The 18,593-nt window shown below is 45.9% G+C and overlaps 1 protein-coding gene across 7 annotated transcripts in view; it reads right to left on the bottom strand.

Annotated features, from left to right (window-relative positions):
• Positions 1-18,593, bottom strand: part of LOC137532040 (Fc receptor-like protein 5) — a 353,036-nt gene that overhangs the window by 17,292 nt on the left and 317,151 nt on the right. The window lies entirely within an intron of this gene.

The following is an 18,593-nucleotide window of genomic DNA, read 5'->3' as shown; positions in this document are numbered from 1 at the left end:
TCAGAATTCAAAAGAAAATTATATTGTAATGATCGCTGCTGCAGCAGCTATTACTGGAAGTAGTAGTGCTGCAGCTCAGGCAGTTCTGATCTATTTCCATGCAGGCTGCATAGCTTTGTCTGTCTTTCCCTGCTGTCAGCTTGTGACTGATTATCATTCACCTGTGTGGGAATCTGCATGTCTGCTCCCATTGGATGACCTCAGTATAAAGATCTGCTTCCTGCAGGGTTTCCTTGGGTTTTCATAGCTTCAGCCTAAGCCTGTCTTGCTGTCGCTTTAGCCCCCAATCGTGTTTCTTGTTATAAAGATACTTTGCTGGTCTTTGCATTATATATTGGTTCATTGCCAATATATATGCATACCAGCACGTTTATTATTTTCCTTGTATTTGTGTTACGTTAATACATCAGTGTCGCTGATGTATACGTACACGAACTGTTTATATCCTGTGTGCAGTTAGTCAGCTTTCCAGCACGTTTTGGTAGGTTGCGCGTACCGTGACCACCCGTGCTGAGGTAGTTACCCTGCTCCTGGTTCTGTTTGTGGATTGCGTTCATCTCTGCGAAGAGATAACGAATCCTTCTGAATCCTGTTCTGTTACCGTTTGTGGATTGCGTTCATCTCTGCGAAGAGATAGCGAATCCTTCTGAGTCCTGTCCCCTGTATTACTCCAGTCCTAGTCAGCGTTCCTGCTTATGTCATATATCGGTTCATTGCCGATATATACATATGTTAGTCAGAAGTTACAAATAGTTTCATTGATAGCTGTAATTGTAATACGCTAGGAAAACATACTTATTGTATATTTATCTGTGTTACGTTCATCTATCTTAATCCTGCTATTTTCTGACTGTCCTGTCCTGTCTTTGTGAGGCACGCCATCGCCGCATCGCATTGGCTGCCTCATTCCAGTCTGTCTGGTTTTGGACGCTTGCTGTCGCTAAGTAGCCGCTAGCTAGCAAGCGTTCATTCTGTCTACCTGTCCTGATCTCCTCAGTTCTGGTTTATGCGCTCAGCGCTACTTTGCGCTGAGACGTTATAACGAAAGCATTGTTTGTGGCTGTCAGATCTGCACCGGCTCTGTGCGCCACAATCTCCTATTGGAGTCAGTCCTCCCCTCCACTATACTAGGGATAGCCTGTTTCCTGGTGCTAGTGTGTGTACCTCCTCCACGCCAGCTCATGCGTTGCATGCTGACTGTGGAGAATACACCACCAAGCCTTACATTATGAAAACCCCATTACCAATCCCCATTGTGGGGGGGATTTCCAGAAAGTATGACACTGTTAATTATGGTTCCTGTTCCTTTAAGAAATTTGAAGAACTTAGCTCTGAAACAGAAAATGAGTTTTTCTCTGAATGTGCCAGGTTCCTGACCAATCCTGATCTCCAAGCGACTCCTGTTTCAACCTGGGCACTCCAACTAAGTTATATTTTGTTTAAAGGGGAATTATTCCAGTGGGCATTTGATGTTCTCAATCATTCCGATTTGAAAGATAGACCGCTGGAATTTCTAGCGTTTTTGATCCATAACTGGTTGCGCATAGATCCATTGCCTTTTCCTCTTAATGAACTCCTGGCAGCAGGCCAATCAGCTGCTCCTTCAATTGCTTGCAAGAATGAGCAGCAAGCAGAAAGTGTTACTGATAATTTTCCTGCAGCTTTGAATAAATCACCAGCAAGGTCAAAGGCAAAACGCAAACGTTCTAAGAAACGTGTCCAATCTGCAGAATCGTTATCCTTAGCGACTGAGACCTATAATGAGATTCTGCCATTAACAGATAATGAAATGCAATTGTCTTTCAGGGGAGTTAAATGGACTTATGAAACTACTAATGAACTTTCCTCCCTGGCTAGGGAAAATAAAGATTTTTGTTTAAAAGAATTATCTGAGTATGATTATGATGAGATATTACAGAGTATTGAACAAATCAACTTATTTGTGAACCAAGGGAAGTTTGCATACACTACAGTTCAACACTTGCTACAGGTATTGGAGATTCTTAAGAATAAGGAATCTGCCAATCACCTGCTAATTAACCCTATACATGTGCCTGCCACAATCATATCTGCAGACTGTGATCAGCCTAAATGTTTCGCTGTTAAGTATGCATGGGATCCTCCATTCGAGAGGGTGGAGAGATGGAAGCCCTGGTCTGTGAATGGAAGAATGATTCAAGTTCATTTTGTCAATTTTACAGTGCAAAAAGTGAAATGGTATTGAACGCATGCATTAAGTCAGCCTATAACCTAATAGAGGCTGGTGTGTGTAGGTATGACTGTGTGGCTCCTTTGATTGATGTGTGGGAACTGATTTTGGATGATTTTTATGTGACTCCGAATTAGCAAATTTGGCGTTCTGACCCGCCTGCTTCAGTACCTTTGGCTGATTCAGCAGGTGATTCGGAGCTCTTTTTGTGTGAAATTGAAGTTCCTGCAATTCCACCCTGTACCATGGATAACTCAGTGTTACTTCCCAGTAAAACAGAAGCCACTGATACATTCTTAACCTTGCCCTGCGCAAATTTCTCAGCAGAGAATCCAGAGGTCCTGCTGACTTCCGAGTCCAGCCTAGCCAGTACTCATGACTCTTTGTTTAGTGAAACAGACACCAGAAAAATCTTGCCTGTCTCTGCAAACACTTCTGCAGAAATTACCTGTGTTAATAAAGTTCAACTCCTGTCTGATCCAGCAGATGCCAATAGATGCACTACATCAGTTTCCGAGTCCCAGCAATCCTGTCTAGTAAACTCAGAACCCCAGCATCTGAATTTTCCAATTTTACAAATGAATGGTGATTCAGATGCGCAAACATTGTGTCTTGATCTTCCTGTTTCTACACCTCGCTCTAGTTTCGTGAATAGCTCAGAGCATCTGCTATGTGAACCTGAAATCGCAGAATTATTACCTTGTTCAGAAAATTTTCCAATAAATTTGCCCTGTACCATGAATTGTGCAGTAGATCTCTCCAATGAAACTCAGGTCACAGAGTCATTATGCTGTCCAGCAGGTGCTTCCATGGTTTTGCCCTGCAATATGGACTGTTCAGTGATCCTGTCCAGTGAAGCTGTGGTCGCAGAGTCTTATGCTTCACCCAGTACTTTGGATATTTCAAACCCTCTAGCAGAAGGGTCTGAGGCACTGCTTATCTCAGTTGGTGTTGCAGTAATATTCACTTGTCTAGCAGCTGTTTTGGAATTACAGTCTGCTCTAATAAAACTTGGTGAATTTCTGCCCAGCAAAGCAGAAGCCATTGAAATATTGTCCTCGTCAGCAATTGTGTTAGATACCTTGCCCTGTACACAGTCTGATTTAACCAATGTTGAGTCCCTCTCCAGTGTTGTAACAGCCGAGGAACTCCAGCCCTGTCCTCTGAATGTTTCAAAAGTCTTGCCCTGTAACATGGATAATTCTGATTCTCTGGTCAAAATAATAGAAATCTCAGAATTTCAGTCCGGTCTGATGAGTGTTCCTGAAACCCAGCCCTGTATCCTGAAAGATTCTGGTTCTCTGGCCGCTGTGGCAGAGGTTCCAGAGTCCCCTTCCTGTCCAGGGAATTCCTTAGTTTTGCCTAGTCCAGTGGGGGCTGCTGCAATACTGACTTGTTCTGCAGCGCCTCATGAGCTCCAATCCAGTGTATTAAATGAGTCTCTGTCCAGTCCAGAGGTAGTTGTGGAGTCCCTATCTGGTTCAGTGCATACATCAGAAGATTTGTCCTGTCTTGTTAGTGCCCCTGAATCTGATTTGTTACTGACTTTGCTGGAATCAGCGACATCTAAGTCTGATCCAGCATTCTCGTGTAAAAGTCCAGTAGTTGCGAAGTTTAGTCATGATGATTTTTTTTGGCCAGTCCTGGTTTTGGTCCTGTCTTGGCTGACCCTGAGGCTCACAGTTCCTTGACATGCCCAGAGGTTTCTCTTGTGCCAGTGTGCCCAGATGTTCTTTGTGTGCCAGAATGCCCAAGTGTGTCTAAGGTGTTAGCGTGCTCTGATGCTTCCTTAGTGGGAACACGTTCTGATGTTGCCAGTCTGCCTGCATGCCCAGAGATGGTTCTGGTCCCTGAAAGCCCTGATATTGATGTTTGTCCTTGTGGCCCTGACTCGGGAATTGCCCTAGGTTCCATAGGGGTTCTTGATAGTTCTCCATGTGAGCCTAAGGGGCATTCTGACCTATGGGGATCTCTTTGGAGCTTCAAGGTGTTCTGGGAGGTCTCTGAGAAAACTTGTCCTGGTGCCTTGGACTGGTTCAACAGTGGGTTTTGTGTTGGTAAAGACAGTATCGGTGGGCATTGCAAAGGCTTTGGCGTTTCTGAACGGTTCCTGGAAGGCGGTGGGTATCGCTCAGGGAATTTCGGAGGGCTTTCTTCTGGAAATCATGGTTCTGATGGGTGTCACACTGGGGCTTGTAGTACTGATGGGCATGGTTCTGTAGGTTCTGGTTCTGATGGGTCCAGTCTTGTGGGGACTGATTCTGGAATTCGGTCTTGCCGGGCTGTCCCGGTCATCATGAATTATCAGTCAGACTGTTTTGTTGGGAATTTCGGTTTTGAAAAGCGTCTGGAATCCGCTTTTAAAGGCGGGGGTACTGTAATGATCGCTGCTGCAGCAGCTATTACTGGAAGTAGTAGTGCTGCAGCTCAGGCAGTTCTGATCTATTTCCATGCAGGCTGCATAGCTTTGTCTGTCTTTCCCTGCTGTCAGCTTGTGACTGATTATCATTCACCTGTGTGGGAATCTGCATGTCTGCTCCCATTGGATGACCTCAGTATAAAGATCTGCTTCCTGCAGGGTTTCCTTGGGTTTTCATAGCTTCAGCCTAAGTGTAACGATTGTGGGATATCTCCGTGTTCAGCGCACAAAGATGTGCGCTGACACTGCGGAGGTCCTCCACAAGCGTGTCAAGATACTAGAACCCAGCTTTTGGTGCAAGCACCAGTAGAGGGAAAATTCCTGTCGGCAGATGGCGCTGGGGAGTGCAGAGGAACCAATCCTCTGTACCTCCACAAATGCCAGACAGGAATTTGTACGAAGCGCAGAACGCAATCGCAAGAGAGGCGATTGCGAATGAGAACGAGCAAAGGGACAGATTGTATGTGTGTGCGCCAATCTAGTCGCCACCCCGCGACCGCGCATACACAACAGCAGATATGAAATAGGAACGCGATCGCGAGAGGTGCGATCGCCAGACGTGACACAAGGCAGATCAGAACAGAATACGAGGTTAGCAAAGGCACAGCAAATAATACAATGAGAATATACGGAAAATAATAAACGCTAGCTAACCGCGAACACCGCACTCATTCGCAACAGTGCACGCGGTTATGCGCGGTCTCCACGTGATAAGCACAATAGAGACAAGCACGCCTAACTAACCATCAACAGACAAACACGAAACAAAGAACGTGAACGCTTGCTTAACGGTTACCTCACCGAGCCTACAGCAAGCGCCCGTATCAGACAAGACAGACAAACGAGAAACAGGAACTAGGCAGAAAGGATCCACCGCTCTTCCGCCAGAGCAAGTGTGATCCAAGCAGGAACACAGATCAGAAAGATCCACAGCCGCTAACGCTAGCGGCTAGTGCGATCTAAACAAGACAGATCAGATGAGGTAGCCGGTAGCAACCGCTGCTCCAGCTTACACTCCAGGAACTCAGATCAGAAGGATCCACAGCCGCTACCGCTAGAGGCTAGTGAGATCCAAACAAGACAGAGCGATTCGCTATCAACCGCCGCTGGTGACAGCGCAATCGCGACAGACAAGACAAGACAGAATAGGCAGTACAAATTATACACAAACTGACTGCACTAACTAGGAATGCAAGGAGCACTCCCCAAGAATTAACTATACTAAGATAGCAGTGGCTGACACTCCAGGTGAGTCCAGCAGGAACAAACCTCTATGAGCAGCGAAGCATTGTGGGACACACATAGTACTTATAGTACACGCCTCCAATGAATGTGGCCAGGCAATTTGCATGACAACGTATGCAAATTCCTCAGCAAGCACAAGCTGCAAAACTGACAGAAGGCCTTCTTTCCAGAGTCCTGCAGCATGCAGACCTGAATAATGATCAAAAGGCTGCCTGCCTGCGCAGGCAGCCGAGCGGATCGTTACACTAAGCCTGTCTTGCTGTCGCTTTAGCCCCCGATCGTGTTTCTTGTTATAAAGATACTTTGCTGGTCTTTGCATTATATATTGGTTCATTGCCAATATATATGCATACCAGCACGTTTATTATTTTCCTTGTATTTGTGTTACGTTAATACATCAGTGTCGCTGATGTATACGTACACGAACTGTTTATATCCTGTGTGCAGTTAGTCAGCTTTCCAGCACGTTTTGGTAGGTTGCGCGTACCGTGACCACCCGTGCTGAGGTAGTTACCCTGCTCCTGGTTCTGTTTGTGGATTGCGTTCATCTCTGCGAAGAGATAACGAATCCTTCTGAATCCTGTTCTGTTACCGTTTGTGGATTGCGTTCATCTCTGCGAAGAGATAGCGAATCCTTCTGAGTCCTGTCCCCTGTATTACTCCAGTCCTAGTCAGCGTTCCTGCTTATGTCATATATCGGTTCATTGCCGATATATACATATGTTAGTCAGAAGTTACAAATAGTTTCATTGATAGCTGTAATTGTAATACGCTAGGAAAACATACTTATTGTATATTTATCTGTGTTACGTTCATCTATCTTAATCCTGCTATTTTCTGACTGTCCTGTCCTGTCTTTGTGAGGCACGCCATCGCCGCATCGCATTGGCTGCCTCATTCCAGTCTGTCTGGTTTTGGACGCTTGCTGTCGCTAAGTAGCCGCTAGCTAGCAAGCGTTCATTCTGTCTACCTGTCCTGATCTCCTCAGTTCTGGTTTATGCGCTCAGCGCTACTTTGCGCTGAGACGTTATAACGAAAGCATTGTTTGTGGCTGTCAGATCTGCACCGGCTCTGTGCGCCACAATCTCCTATTGGAGTCAGTCCTCCCCTCCACTATACTAGGGATAGCCTGTTTCCTGGTGCTAGTGTGTGTACCTCCTCCACGCCAGCTCATGCGTTGCATGCTGACTGTGGAGAATACACCACCAAGCCTTACATATATTTAGGCAAAATGGGCAGACTCTCTGTACCAAATATAGAAAAAAAAAAACTATAATGCAGCATAGCTAGCTCCCCTGGCCTATCCCAAATCTATGCACAAACACTGCTCTGCTCACTCAAATGGGAGGGTCTACTATGGGCCAAAGACCACAACACAAAAGTCCTTGGAAACAAACTGCCCGCACTATAGATACATGGCAACCTCAGATTTAAAGTTAACTTTCAGCCACACCCTTCCCAACTTCTGGAAATATGGGGGTTAGAGCTGATCAAAGAGCACCCTGAAGACACAAAAAACACACAACAACGGGAGCTCCAATGGTGCAGTATGTCACAAAATACTGAGAGAAAGATGTAGGTGGTGGAATAGGATACTCCCAAAGGAGGTTGCAGAAGGGCAACCAACCACTGTAGGCAGGTGGAGATCAACAAACCCAACTCCACTCGTGTATCCAGCAGGCTGAATGAAGGTCCCACTCTAGTAAAATTAGGCTAGATGGTCCACTGCATCGTGATACCACAAGGGGCCGACCAGAACACCTCTTAAAAGGAGGATGTAGATGCGCAAGGGAGGGAAGAGGCGGGCAGTGATAAAATTTCGTTAAAATCAATAAAATAAAAAAAGAGTTGAGGTGGCTTACCTCAAATGAAAACAAATTCATGGAAACAATACATTTTATTATGCACTGGCAACTCGTTTTGTGCATCTAAGCCCACTTCCTCAGTAAATCAAGTGTCGGGAAAGGGCAAAAAGCTTTCCTCAGGCCTTGACTTGGTCTGAGGATGTGGGCTTAGACCCATGGAATGTTGCTCTATTTCATTTTATTGATTTTAATGAAATGTTATCACTATCTGGGTGACACTTCCCTCCCTTGAACTTCTGGAGATATTTCATCATCGTGATTTCTCAGAAGGTACTAACTGCCTGGCATTCACCTAGTGGTATTAAAGTTTTTTTAACCAAAGCTGCTACACTGAGCTCCTTGTACCAACTTGTACCAGGCCTTAGTGTTGGGCGAACATCTAGATGTTCGGGTTCGGGCCGAACAGGCCGAACATGTCCGCGATGTTCGGGTGTTCGACCCGAACTCCGAACATAATGGAAGTCAATGGGGACCCGAACTTTTGTGGTTTGTAAAGCCTCCTTACATGCTACATACCCCAAATTTACAGGGTATGTGCACCTTGGGAGTGGGTACAAGAGGAAAAAAAAATTTAGCAAAAAGAGCTTATAGTTTTTGAGAAAATCGATTTTAAAGTTTCAAAGGGAAAACTGTCTTTTAAATGCGGGAAATGTCTGTTTTCTTTGCACAGGTAACATGCTTTTTGTCGGCATGCAGTCATAAATGTAATACATATAAGAGGTTCCAGGAAAAGGGACCGGTAATGCTAACCCAGCAGCAGCACACGTGATGGAACAGGAGGAGGGTGGCGCAGGAGGAGAAGGCCACGCTTTGAGACACAACAACCCAGGCCTTGCATGAGGACAAGAAGCGTGCGGATAGCATGCTTTGTACCACCATGCAGTCATAAATGTAATAAAGATAAGTGGTTCAATAAACAGGGACCACGCGGCAACGCTAACCCAGCAGCAGCACACGTGATGGAACAGGAGGAGGCGCAGGAGGAGAAGGCCACGCTTTGTGAGACACAACAACCCAGGCCTTGCATGAGGACAAAAAGCGTGCGGAGAGCATGCTTTGTACCGCCATGTAGTCATAAATGTAATAAAGATAAGAGGTTCAATAAACAGGGACCACGCGGCAACGCTAACCCAGCAGCAGCAGCAGCAGCAGCACACGTGATGGAACAGGAGGAGGCGCAGGAGGAGAAGGCCACGCTTTGTGAGACACAACAACCCAGGCCTTGCATGAGGACAAAAAGCGTGCGGATAGCATGCTTTGTACCGCCATGTAGTCATAAATGTAATAAAGATAAGAGGTTCCATAAACAGGGACCGGCAACGGTAACCCAGCAGCAGCAGCAGCAGCAGCAGCACACGTGATGGGACAGGAGGAGGCGCAGGAGGAGAAGGCCACGCTTTGTGAGACACAACAACCCAGGCCTTGCATGAGGACAAAAAGCGTGCGGATATAGCAGCAATGCTTTTTGCCGCCATGCAGTCATAAATGTAATACAGATGAGAGGTTCAATAAACAGGGACCGGAAACGCTAAACCATCCCAGATGTTCATCGGTCATGTTACTTGGTTGGGGTCCAGGAGTGTTGCGTAGTCGTTTCCAATCCAGGATTGATTCATTTTAATTTGAGTCAGACGGTCTGCATTTTCTGTGGAGAGGCGGATACGCCGATCTGTGATGATGCCTCCGGCAGCACTGAAACAGCGTTCCGACATAACGCTGGCTGCCGGGCAAGCCAGCACCTCTATTGCGTACATTGCCAGTTCGTGCCAGGTGTCTAGCTTCATGCCCGGTTTCAGGTCCAGCGGTGCCAGCCACAAATCCGTCTGTTCCTTTATTCCCCTCCAAATTTCCTCCCCTGTGTGCTGCTTATCCCCAAGGCAGATCAGCTTCAGCAACGCTTGCTGACGCATGCCAACAGCTGTGCTGCACTGCTTCCACGATCCTACTGCTGCTGGTGCTGGGTTAGCGTTTCCGGATGAGGTACAGCTTTGAGATGCGTTGGAGGAGAAGGAGTCAGAGAGGTAGGTGCTGCTGTTGTTATCCAGTGGGAGGGACGGCGGTGCAGCTGTTTGCGGCGTGGGCAACACCCGCGCCGTAGCAGGTGAGGAATCACTGCCAGGCTCCACAAGGTTCACCCAGTGCGCGGTAAGGGAGATGTATCGACCCTGGCCGAACGCACTTGTCCAGGTGTCAGTGGTGAGGTGAACCTTGCAGGCAACGGCATTCTTCAAGCTTCGGGTTATTTAGCTGACCACGTGCTCATGCAACTCAGGCACTGCAGAGCGCGCAAAGTGGTAGCGGCTGGGAACCACGTAACGTGGGATGGCCACTGACATCATGCCCTTGAAGCTGTTTGTCTCCACCACTCGATATGGCAGCATTTCGCAGGCCAGAAGCTTGGCTATGCTGGCTGGCTGTTACTGCCACGGCCCGCGGGTCATTTGCTGGCAATTTCCTCTTGTGCTCAAACATCTCAGAGACAGACAACTCAACCGTAGCACTGCACACCGAAGGGCTGTTGGTTGTTGTGTTTGATGAACACTGGGAGACCTCAAGAGCACTAGTCCGGAAAGTGACAGTGTCAGCATCGTCTGATGTTTGTGAATGTTGTGAACCACGCAATGGCTGGGCTACTGCTGCTGCTGAGGCGGGTCTGGTGGTGAGTCTGGTGAACCCAAGGGAGGCAGTGTTGCTGGTGGTACGGTGGTACCCTGTCCTGCCGCGTTTGCCCACAGAGTGGGATGTTTGGATAGAATGTGGCGGCTCATGCTGGTGGTGGAGAGGTTGTTAATACTTTTCCCCCTGCTCAGGCGGGTCTTGCACACCTTGCAAATCGCCATGGTAACATCCTCAGTGCAGTCTTCAAAGAAAGCCCAGACTTTAACTGGCTGAGGACTCGGACCTCGTGCGTGATGTGCTGGTGCTGCTTAACCCACTGCTGGACGCTTGAGAGGTCATCCAAGTAATTATCTGGTCCTGTTCTTTTGGATCTGTGAGGGTTGTTGTCCTGGACAACATGGGCAGTATTGAGTGGGTTTTCTTGGGTGCTCCCCTGTGGCCTGTACGTGAACCGTCAGGGGAAACACCTCTTCCCTTGCCCCTCCCTCTTTCACCGGATTTCTTCCTCATTTCACTTAAAGTACACGCTGACTGGCAGCAGTACAGTGGCAGTACAGAAATGCTATACAGTGGTGGGTGAGCGGTGTACCACTATTGTCAGCAGTGACACAGAGCACAATGCTATACAGTGGCGGGTGAGCGGTGTACTACTGTTCCCAGCAGAATCAGAGTGGCAGTAAACAATGGTATATAGTCTGGCTGAGCGGTGTACACAGAGTGTCAGTAAACAATGGTATATAGTCTGGCTGAGCGGTGTACACACAATGCTATATAGTCTGCTATATAGTGTCAGTAAACAATGGTATATAGTCTGGCTGAGCGAGCGGTGTACTACTGTTCCCAGCAGAATCAGAGTGGCAGTAAACAATGGTATATAGTCTGGCTGAGCGGTGTACACAGAGTGTCAGTAAACAATGGTATATAGTCTGGCTGAGCGGTGTACACACAATGCTATATAGTCTGCTATATAGTGTCAGTAAACAATGGTATATAGTCTGGCTGAACGAGCGGTGTACTACTGTTCCCAGCAGACACAGAACAGTACACAGAATGCTATATAGTGTGGCTGAACGAGCGGTGTACCACTGTTCCCAGCAGACACAGAACAGTACACAGAATGCTATATAGTGTGGCTGAACGAGCGGTGTACCACTGTTCCCAGCAGACACAGAACAGTACACAGAATGCTATATAGTGTGGCTGAACGAGCGGTGTACTACTGTTCCCAGCAGACACAGAACAGTACACAGAATGCTATATAGTGTGGCTGAACGAGCGGTGTACCACTGTTCCCAGCAGACACAGAACAGTACACAGAATGCTATATAGTGTGGCTGAACGAGCGGTGTACCACTGTTCCCAGCAGACACAGAACAGTACACAGAATGCTATATAGTGTGGCTGAACGAGCGGTGTACTACTGTTCCCAGCAGACACAGAACAGTACACAGAATGCTATATAGTGTGGCTGAACGAGCGGTGTACCACTGTTCCCAGCAGACACAGAACAGTACACAGAATGCTATATAGTGTGGCTGAACGAGCGGTGTACTACTGTTCCCAGCAGACACAGAACAGTACACAGAATGCTATATAGTGTGGCTGAACGAGCGGTGTACTACTGTTCCCAGCAGACACAGAACAGTACACAGAATGCTATATAGTGTGGCTGAACGAGCGGTGTACTACTGTTCCCAGCAGCGACACACAATGACTGGGGGGGACCCTGGCTAGCGTGGCTGGAGCGCGAACTACCCTGCCTGCCTACCCAAAGCTAAACCCACAGACAAATGGCGGAGATATGACGTGGTTCGGGTATTTATTTACCCGAACCACGTGACAGTTCGGCCAATCAGAGCGCGTTCGGGTCCGAACCACGTGACCCGTTCGGCCAATCACAGCGCTAGCCGAACGTTCGGGGAACGTTCGGCCATGCGCTCTTAGTTCGGCCATATGGCCGAACGGTTTGGCCGAGCACCGTCAGGTGTTCGGCCGAACTCGAACATCACCCGAACAGGGTGATGTTCTGCAGAACCCGAACAGTGGCGAACACTGTTCGCCCAACACTACCAGGCCTACCAAATATCACTCTACTTTATTACATTGTGCTCTATATGCTCTGAAAATACTATACTATTGGGCTACCATTGTCCCTGTGATTACTTTTTTTAAGGTAGCCAATCCTTATCCCAGCAATCCACTGATGAATATTTTTGGGCAAGGCAAATGTACCAATAATTTGCTTGAAATAATAAAACCAGCCCAAGAGACTCTTTGTCTCATTGATCCACTAAACTAAAGAATAGGATAAAGGGGAGAGAGGTGCCCAGGGAAGATAAGGCGCTTTATTTGTGGCTACAAGCATTATTAGGCACTAGAGATGTCGTGAACCTCCGATTTTCGGTTCGCGAACCTCCGCGAAAGGTTCGGTTCGCGAAAAAGTTCGCGAACCGCAATAGACTTCAATGGGGAGGCGAACTTTGAAAATTTAAAAAAATTCTATCAGCTGGAAAAATGATAGAAAACATGTTTCAAGAGCTCTAATACCTGGAGGCACACCTGATTGAGTGAAATACACATCACTGCTGGAAGATCCTCCCTCCTCCAAGCTAAGTCCTTATTCTGCCTACACTAATTAATTATGGGACAGCTGCTACACACTCTGCTAGGGAGATTTTAATTAGCCTCTTGTGGGCTTCCTCCCACCTCCCTCCTACCTCCTACCTCCTACCCTTCTACCTATTCCCTTCTTCCTCCTACCAGAGGGAGGAGGGTCTCTTCTGCCAGGGAATTATACTATTTTAAAAACCAGTATACATCATACCATAGCTGGGAATCGAACCCAGATCTCACTGTGTGGTGGGCAAGTCACCCTAACCACTGTACCACTACAGTAGTAAGTGAAGCTGGCCTAAAAATTACCATTTATGCTCAATGCAATAGAAACATTAGGTTACTTAAAGGAGAACTGTAGTGAGAGGTATATGGAGGCTGCCATATTGATTTACTTTTAAGCTATACCAGTTGCCTGGCAGCCCTGCTGATCTATTTGGCTGCAGTAGTGTGAATCACACCAGAAACAAGCATGCAGCTAATCTTGTCAGATCTTACAAAAATGTCAAACACCAGATCTGCTGCATGCTTGTTCAGGGTCTAGGGCTAAAAGTATTGGAGGCAGAGGATCTGCAGGATAGCCAGGTAACTGGTATTGCTTAAAAGGAAATCAATATGGTAGCCTCCATATACCTTTCACTACAGTTCTCCTTTAAAGGGAACCTTAACTGAGAGTGATATGGATGTTTCCTGTAAACAATACAAGTTGCCTGGCAGTCCAGCTGATCTTTGTGACTGCAATAGTGGCTGAATCACACCCTGAAACAAGCATGCAGCTAATCCAGTCTGACTTCAGTCAGAGCACCTGATCTGCATGCTTGATCAGGGGCTGTGGCTAAAAGTATTAGAAACACAGGATCAGCAGGCGATTCAGGCAACTGGTATTATCTTAAAAGGAAAAATCCAAATCCTTCTCCGTTTAGGTTCCCTTTAAGGATTTGTAGCATAAAAGCCAACTCACATTGGCTGGGATTTGAACCTGGGTCTCAATGTGTGGTGGGCATGCACCTTAACCACTGTACCAACTGAAGCTGGCCTAAAAAATACCATTTATGCTCAATGCAATAGAAACAGGTTGCTTACAGGGAACCTTAACTGAGAGTGATATGGATGTTTCCTGTAAACAATACTAGTTGCCTGGCAGTCCAGCTGATCTTTGTGACTGCAATAGTGGCTGAATCACACCCTGAAACAAGCATGCAGCTAGCTAATCCAGTCTGACTTCAGTCAGAGCACCTGATCTGCATGCTTATTCAGGGGCTGTGGCTAAAAGTATTAGAGACACAGGATCAGCAGGCGATTCAGGCAACTGGTATTATTTTAAAAGGAAAAATCCATATCCTTCTCCGTTTAGGTTCCCTTTAAGGATTTGTAGCATAAAAGCCAACTCACATTGGCTGGGATTTGAACCTGGGTCTCACTGTGTGGTGGGCATGCACCCTAACCACTGTACCAACTGAAGCTGGCCTAACATTTACCATTTATGCTCAATACAAGAGAAAAAGTAGACAAGACAAATAACATTTATATCACACTTTTCTCCTGGCGGACTCAAAGCACCAGAGCTGCAGCCACTAGGGCATACTCTATAGGCAGTAGCAGTGTTAGGAAGACTTGCCTAAGGTCTCCTACTGAATAGGTGCTGGCTTACTGTACAGACAGAGCTGAGATTTGAACTCTGGTCTCCTGTGTCAGAGGCAGAGCCCTTGACCATTACACCATGCAGCCACTGCTTACAGATATGTAGCCAGACATGGCCTTGTCTTTCGTGTTCAACAGTTGTCAAGAGAAAAATTAGACAAGATAGCAGTGTTAGGAAGACTTGCCTAAGGTCTCCTACTGAATAGGTGCTGGCTTACTGTACAGACAGAGCTGAGATTTGAACTCTGGTCTCCTGTGTCAGAGGCAGAGCCCTTATCCATTACACCATGCAGCCACTGCTTACAGATATGTAGCCAGACATGGCCTTCTCTTTTGTGTTCAACAGTTGTCCAAAGAGAACCCCAGATAGCCAGGTAGATTCATATCTCTCTCTCTTCCTAACACTGCTACTGCCTATAGAGCATGCCCTAGTGGCTGCAGCTCTGGTGATTTGAGTCCGCCAGGAGAAAAGTGTGATATAAATGTTATTTGTCTTGTCTACTTTTTCTCTAGTATTGAGCATAAATGGTAAATTTTAGGCCAGCTTCAGTTGGTACAGTGGTTAGGGTGCATTTCCACCACACAGTGAGACCCAGGTTCAAATCACAGCCAATGTGAGTTGGCTTTTATGCTACAAATCCTTAAAGGGAACCTAAACGGAGAAGGATATGGATTTTTCCTTTTAAAATAATACCAGTTGCCTGAATCGCCTGCTGACCCTGTGTCTCTAATACTTTTAGCCACAGCCCCTGAACAAGCATGCAGATCAGGTGCTCTGACTGAAGTCAGACTGGATTAGCTGCATGCTTGTTTCAGGGTGTGATTCAGCCACTATTGCAGTCACAAAGATCAGCTGGACTGCCAGGCAACTGGTATTGTTTACAGGAAACATCCATATCACTCTCAGTTAAGGTTCCCTTTAAAGGAGAACTGTAGTGAAAGGTATATGGAGGCTACCATATTGATTTCCTTTTAAGCAATACCAGTTACCTGGCTATCCTGCAGATCCTCTGCCTCCAATACTTTTAGCCCTAGACCCTGAACAAGCATGCAACAGATCTGGTGTTTGACATTTTTGTAAGATCTGACAAGATTAGCTGCATGCTTGTTTCTGGTGTGATTCACACTACTGCAGCCAAATAGATCAGCAGGGCTGCCAGGCAACTGGTATAGCTTAAAAGGAAATCAATATGGCAGCCTCCATATACCTCTCACTACAGTTCTCCTTTAAGTAACCTAATGTTTCTATTGCATTGAGTATAAATGGTAATTTTTAGGCCAGCTTCACTTACTACTGTAGTAGTACAGTGGTTAGGGTGACTTGCCCACCACACAGTGAGATCTGGGTTCGATTCCCAGCTATGGTATGATGTATACTGGTTTTTAAAATAGTATAATTCCCTGGCAGAAGAGACCCTGAAGGAGGAGGGAACCCACAAGAGGCTAATTAAAATCTCCCTAGCAGAGTGTGTAGCAGCTGTCCCATATCTAAATAGTGTAGGCAGACAACTGAGTCAAATTGTATAAAGGACCTTGCTTGAAGGAGAGAGGGTGGGCGGGTCCTCCAGCAGTGAGAGAAGTGTGTTTGGCAATAATGTGTCTGCTGACAGTGATATGGAGGGTCAAAGTTTTGCTCAATAGAGCATTATGGGGCGAATCGAACTTCCGCAAAAGTTCGCCTGATGCAGGCGAATGCGAACCCCCAAAGTTCGCCTGGAACCGTTCGCAGGCGAACCGTTCGCGACATCTCTATTAGGCACGGCTATTTGGCCTGAGGAAGTGGGTATGCACCCACAAAATGCATTGCCGGTGCAATATAATTCTATCAATACGTGTATTTCTCTTCATTGAGGTAATCCACCTCACTTTTTTTTTCATTTTATTTGTTTTGAATGCATTTTATCTTCTCTGGGCGCCTCTTTCCCCTTTATCCTGTGCCTTCACCCTTCTTTCTGAGGGGGATCATCCCTCTTTGACCAATTTAGGTCATTTGAGGTTTGTTTTTTACCAAGAGTGCGGCCATCACCAGCTCCATCTGGACACCCAAGTGGAGTCTAGGATATACATCTCAAACTGCTTCTAGTGGTTGGGTTGCCCTTCTGCAACCCACCTTTGTGAGTATAATCCATCCGCATATTTTATATACTTCTGGTACTGAGACATACTGCACCATTTGGGCTCCTGTTCTCTCTGTGTTCTCTTTTTGCAGGGTGCAATGTTTATTATCCCAACTTTTTATCCACTAAAGAATAGAACTCTTTTCTCTCTCTATTCATTGCAAAACTAACCCCCCAAATTTACAGACAAAAATATATGTTAAAATGAGAACAAAACTCAAGTTCAATTTACCTGCAATAATTGTGTTAATGCTTTAAAACCTTATCAAGAGATTGACCTCAATTTACTAAGATTATGCTGGTGATAAGAAGGCAAGACAAAACTTATCACCACACATCGATTGGTATGTTAAGTGTTAATTCATTAAAGAAGCTTGCCTTATGAAGGTGTAGAGATAAGTTTTCACAGTGAGATCTTATCTTATTACTTCAGTCCTTAAAGAGAATCTGTATTGTTAAAATCGCTCAAAAGTAAACATACCAGTGCGTTAGGGGACATCTCCTATTACCCTCTGTCACAATTTCGCCGCTCCTCGCCGCATTAAAAGTGGTTAAAAACAGTTTTAAAAAGTTTGTTTGTAAACAAACAAAATGGCCACCAAAACAGGAAGTAGGTTGATGTACAGTATGTCCACACATAGAAAATACATCCATACATAAGCAGGCTGTATACAGCATTCCTTTTGAATCTCAAGAGATCATTTGTGTGTTTCTTTCCCCCATGCACTGAAGTTCCAGGCTGCTCTTTTCTTCTTGCAAACAGCTTTGCCCTTGTTTGTAATTCCTCAGTATGTGAAAGCCCAGCCAGCTCAGAGGACGATTTATCCAGCTGATTAGAGCAGCTTCTCTCTTCTCTCTTATCTAAATAACACACAGGCAGTGTGCATAGAGGGGCCTGGAAGGGGGAGTTCATAGCAGAACCACAACACTGAAGAACTTGGCAGCCTTCCAGACACAGGCCGACAAGTCTGACAGGGGAAAGATACATTGATTTATTACAGAGACTGTCATAGTAGAAAGTGCTGCAGTAAGCCAGAACACATTAGAATAGCTTTTGGAACATGTAGGATGATAAAAAACAGGATGCAATTTTTGTTACGGAGTCTCTTTAAGTTAGTTACCTCCTCTGTAGTTATTTTCACATGCAGTTAATTAACATCCCATCTTTAACTTTAGAATTCTGTAGTTATTTTAAGGATTGAAACATTAACTTTAGGCTACTTTCACAGTAGGACGTTGCGCTTGATGTGACGCTAAGGTCACACAACGCGGCCCTAACGCAACGCATATACACTTTCACAGTGCGACGTTAAAGTCGCACGTTAGAAAACCTATTTACTATGGAACAAAAACAGGGCATGCGGAACATTTTAAAAAAGGACAAAAAACATTACTGAGCATGTGCAACACACATAACGTAGCATATTCATTGCTAAATGCACAGCATGCAGCACCTTCTAATAACGCTACACGTTACACGCTAACACAACGGGCCTGATTCACAAAGCGGTGCTAACAGTTAGCACGCTGGTGAAAAGCCCTTTATCATGCCTAAACTCAGTTTAGGCATGATAAGTTTAGGTGTGATAAGTTTAGGTGTGATAATGTTAGGCGTGATAAGTTTAGGTGTGATAAGTTTAGGCATGATAAGTTTAAGCACCAACTGGGTTAGCACCGCAGTGCACAACTGATCAAAAGTTTTGCGCTAGCAAAGTCTGGTGCACTTCGCATAGAGTTTAATGGCGCTGCTTTGCATGCGGGACTTTGCGCGCTATCTACACTTATCTAAACTTATCACGCCTAAACTTATCACACCTAAACTTATCACACCTAAACTTATCACGCCTAAACTTATCACGCCTAAA

The sequence above is a fragment of the Hyperolius riggenbachi genome, chromosome 9 (assembly GCF_040937935.1).
Source record: "Hyperolius riggenbachi isolate aHypRig1 chromosome 9, aHypRig1.pri, whole genome shotgun sequence".
Classification (NCBI taxonomy): Eukaryota; Metazoa; Chordata; class Amphibia; order Anura; family Hyperoliidae; genus Hyperolius; species Hyperolius riggenbachi.
This window is presented reverse-complemented; position numbering and strand designations above follow the sequence as displayed.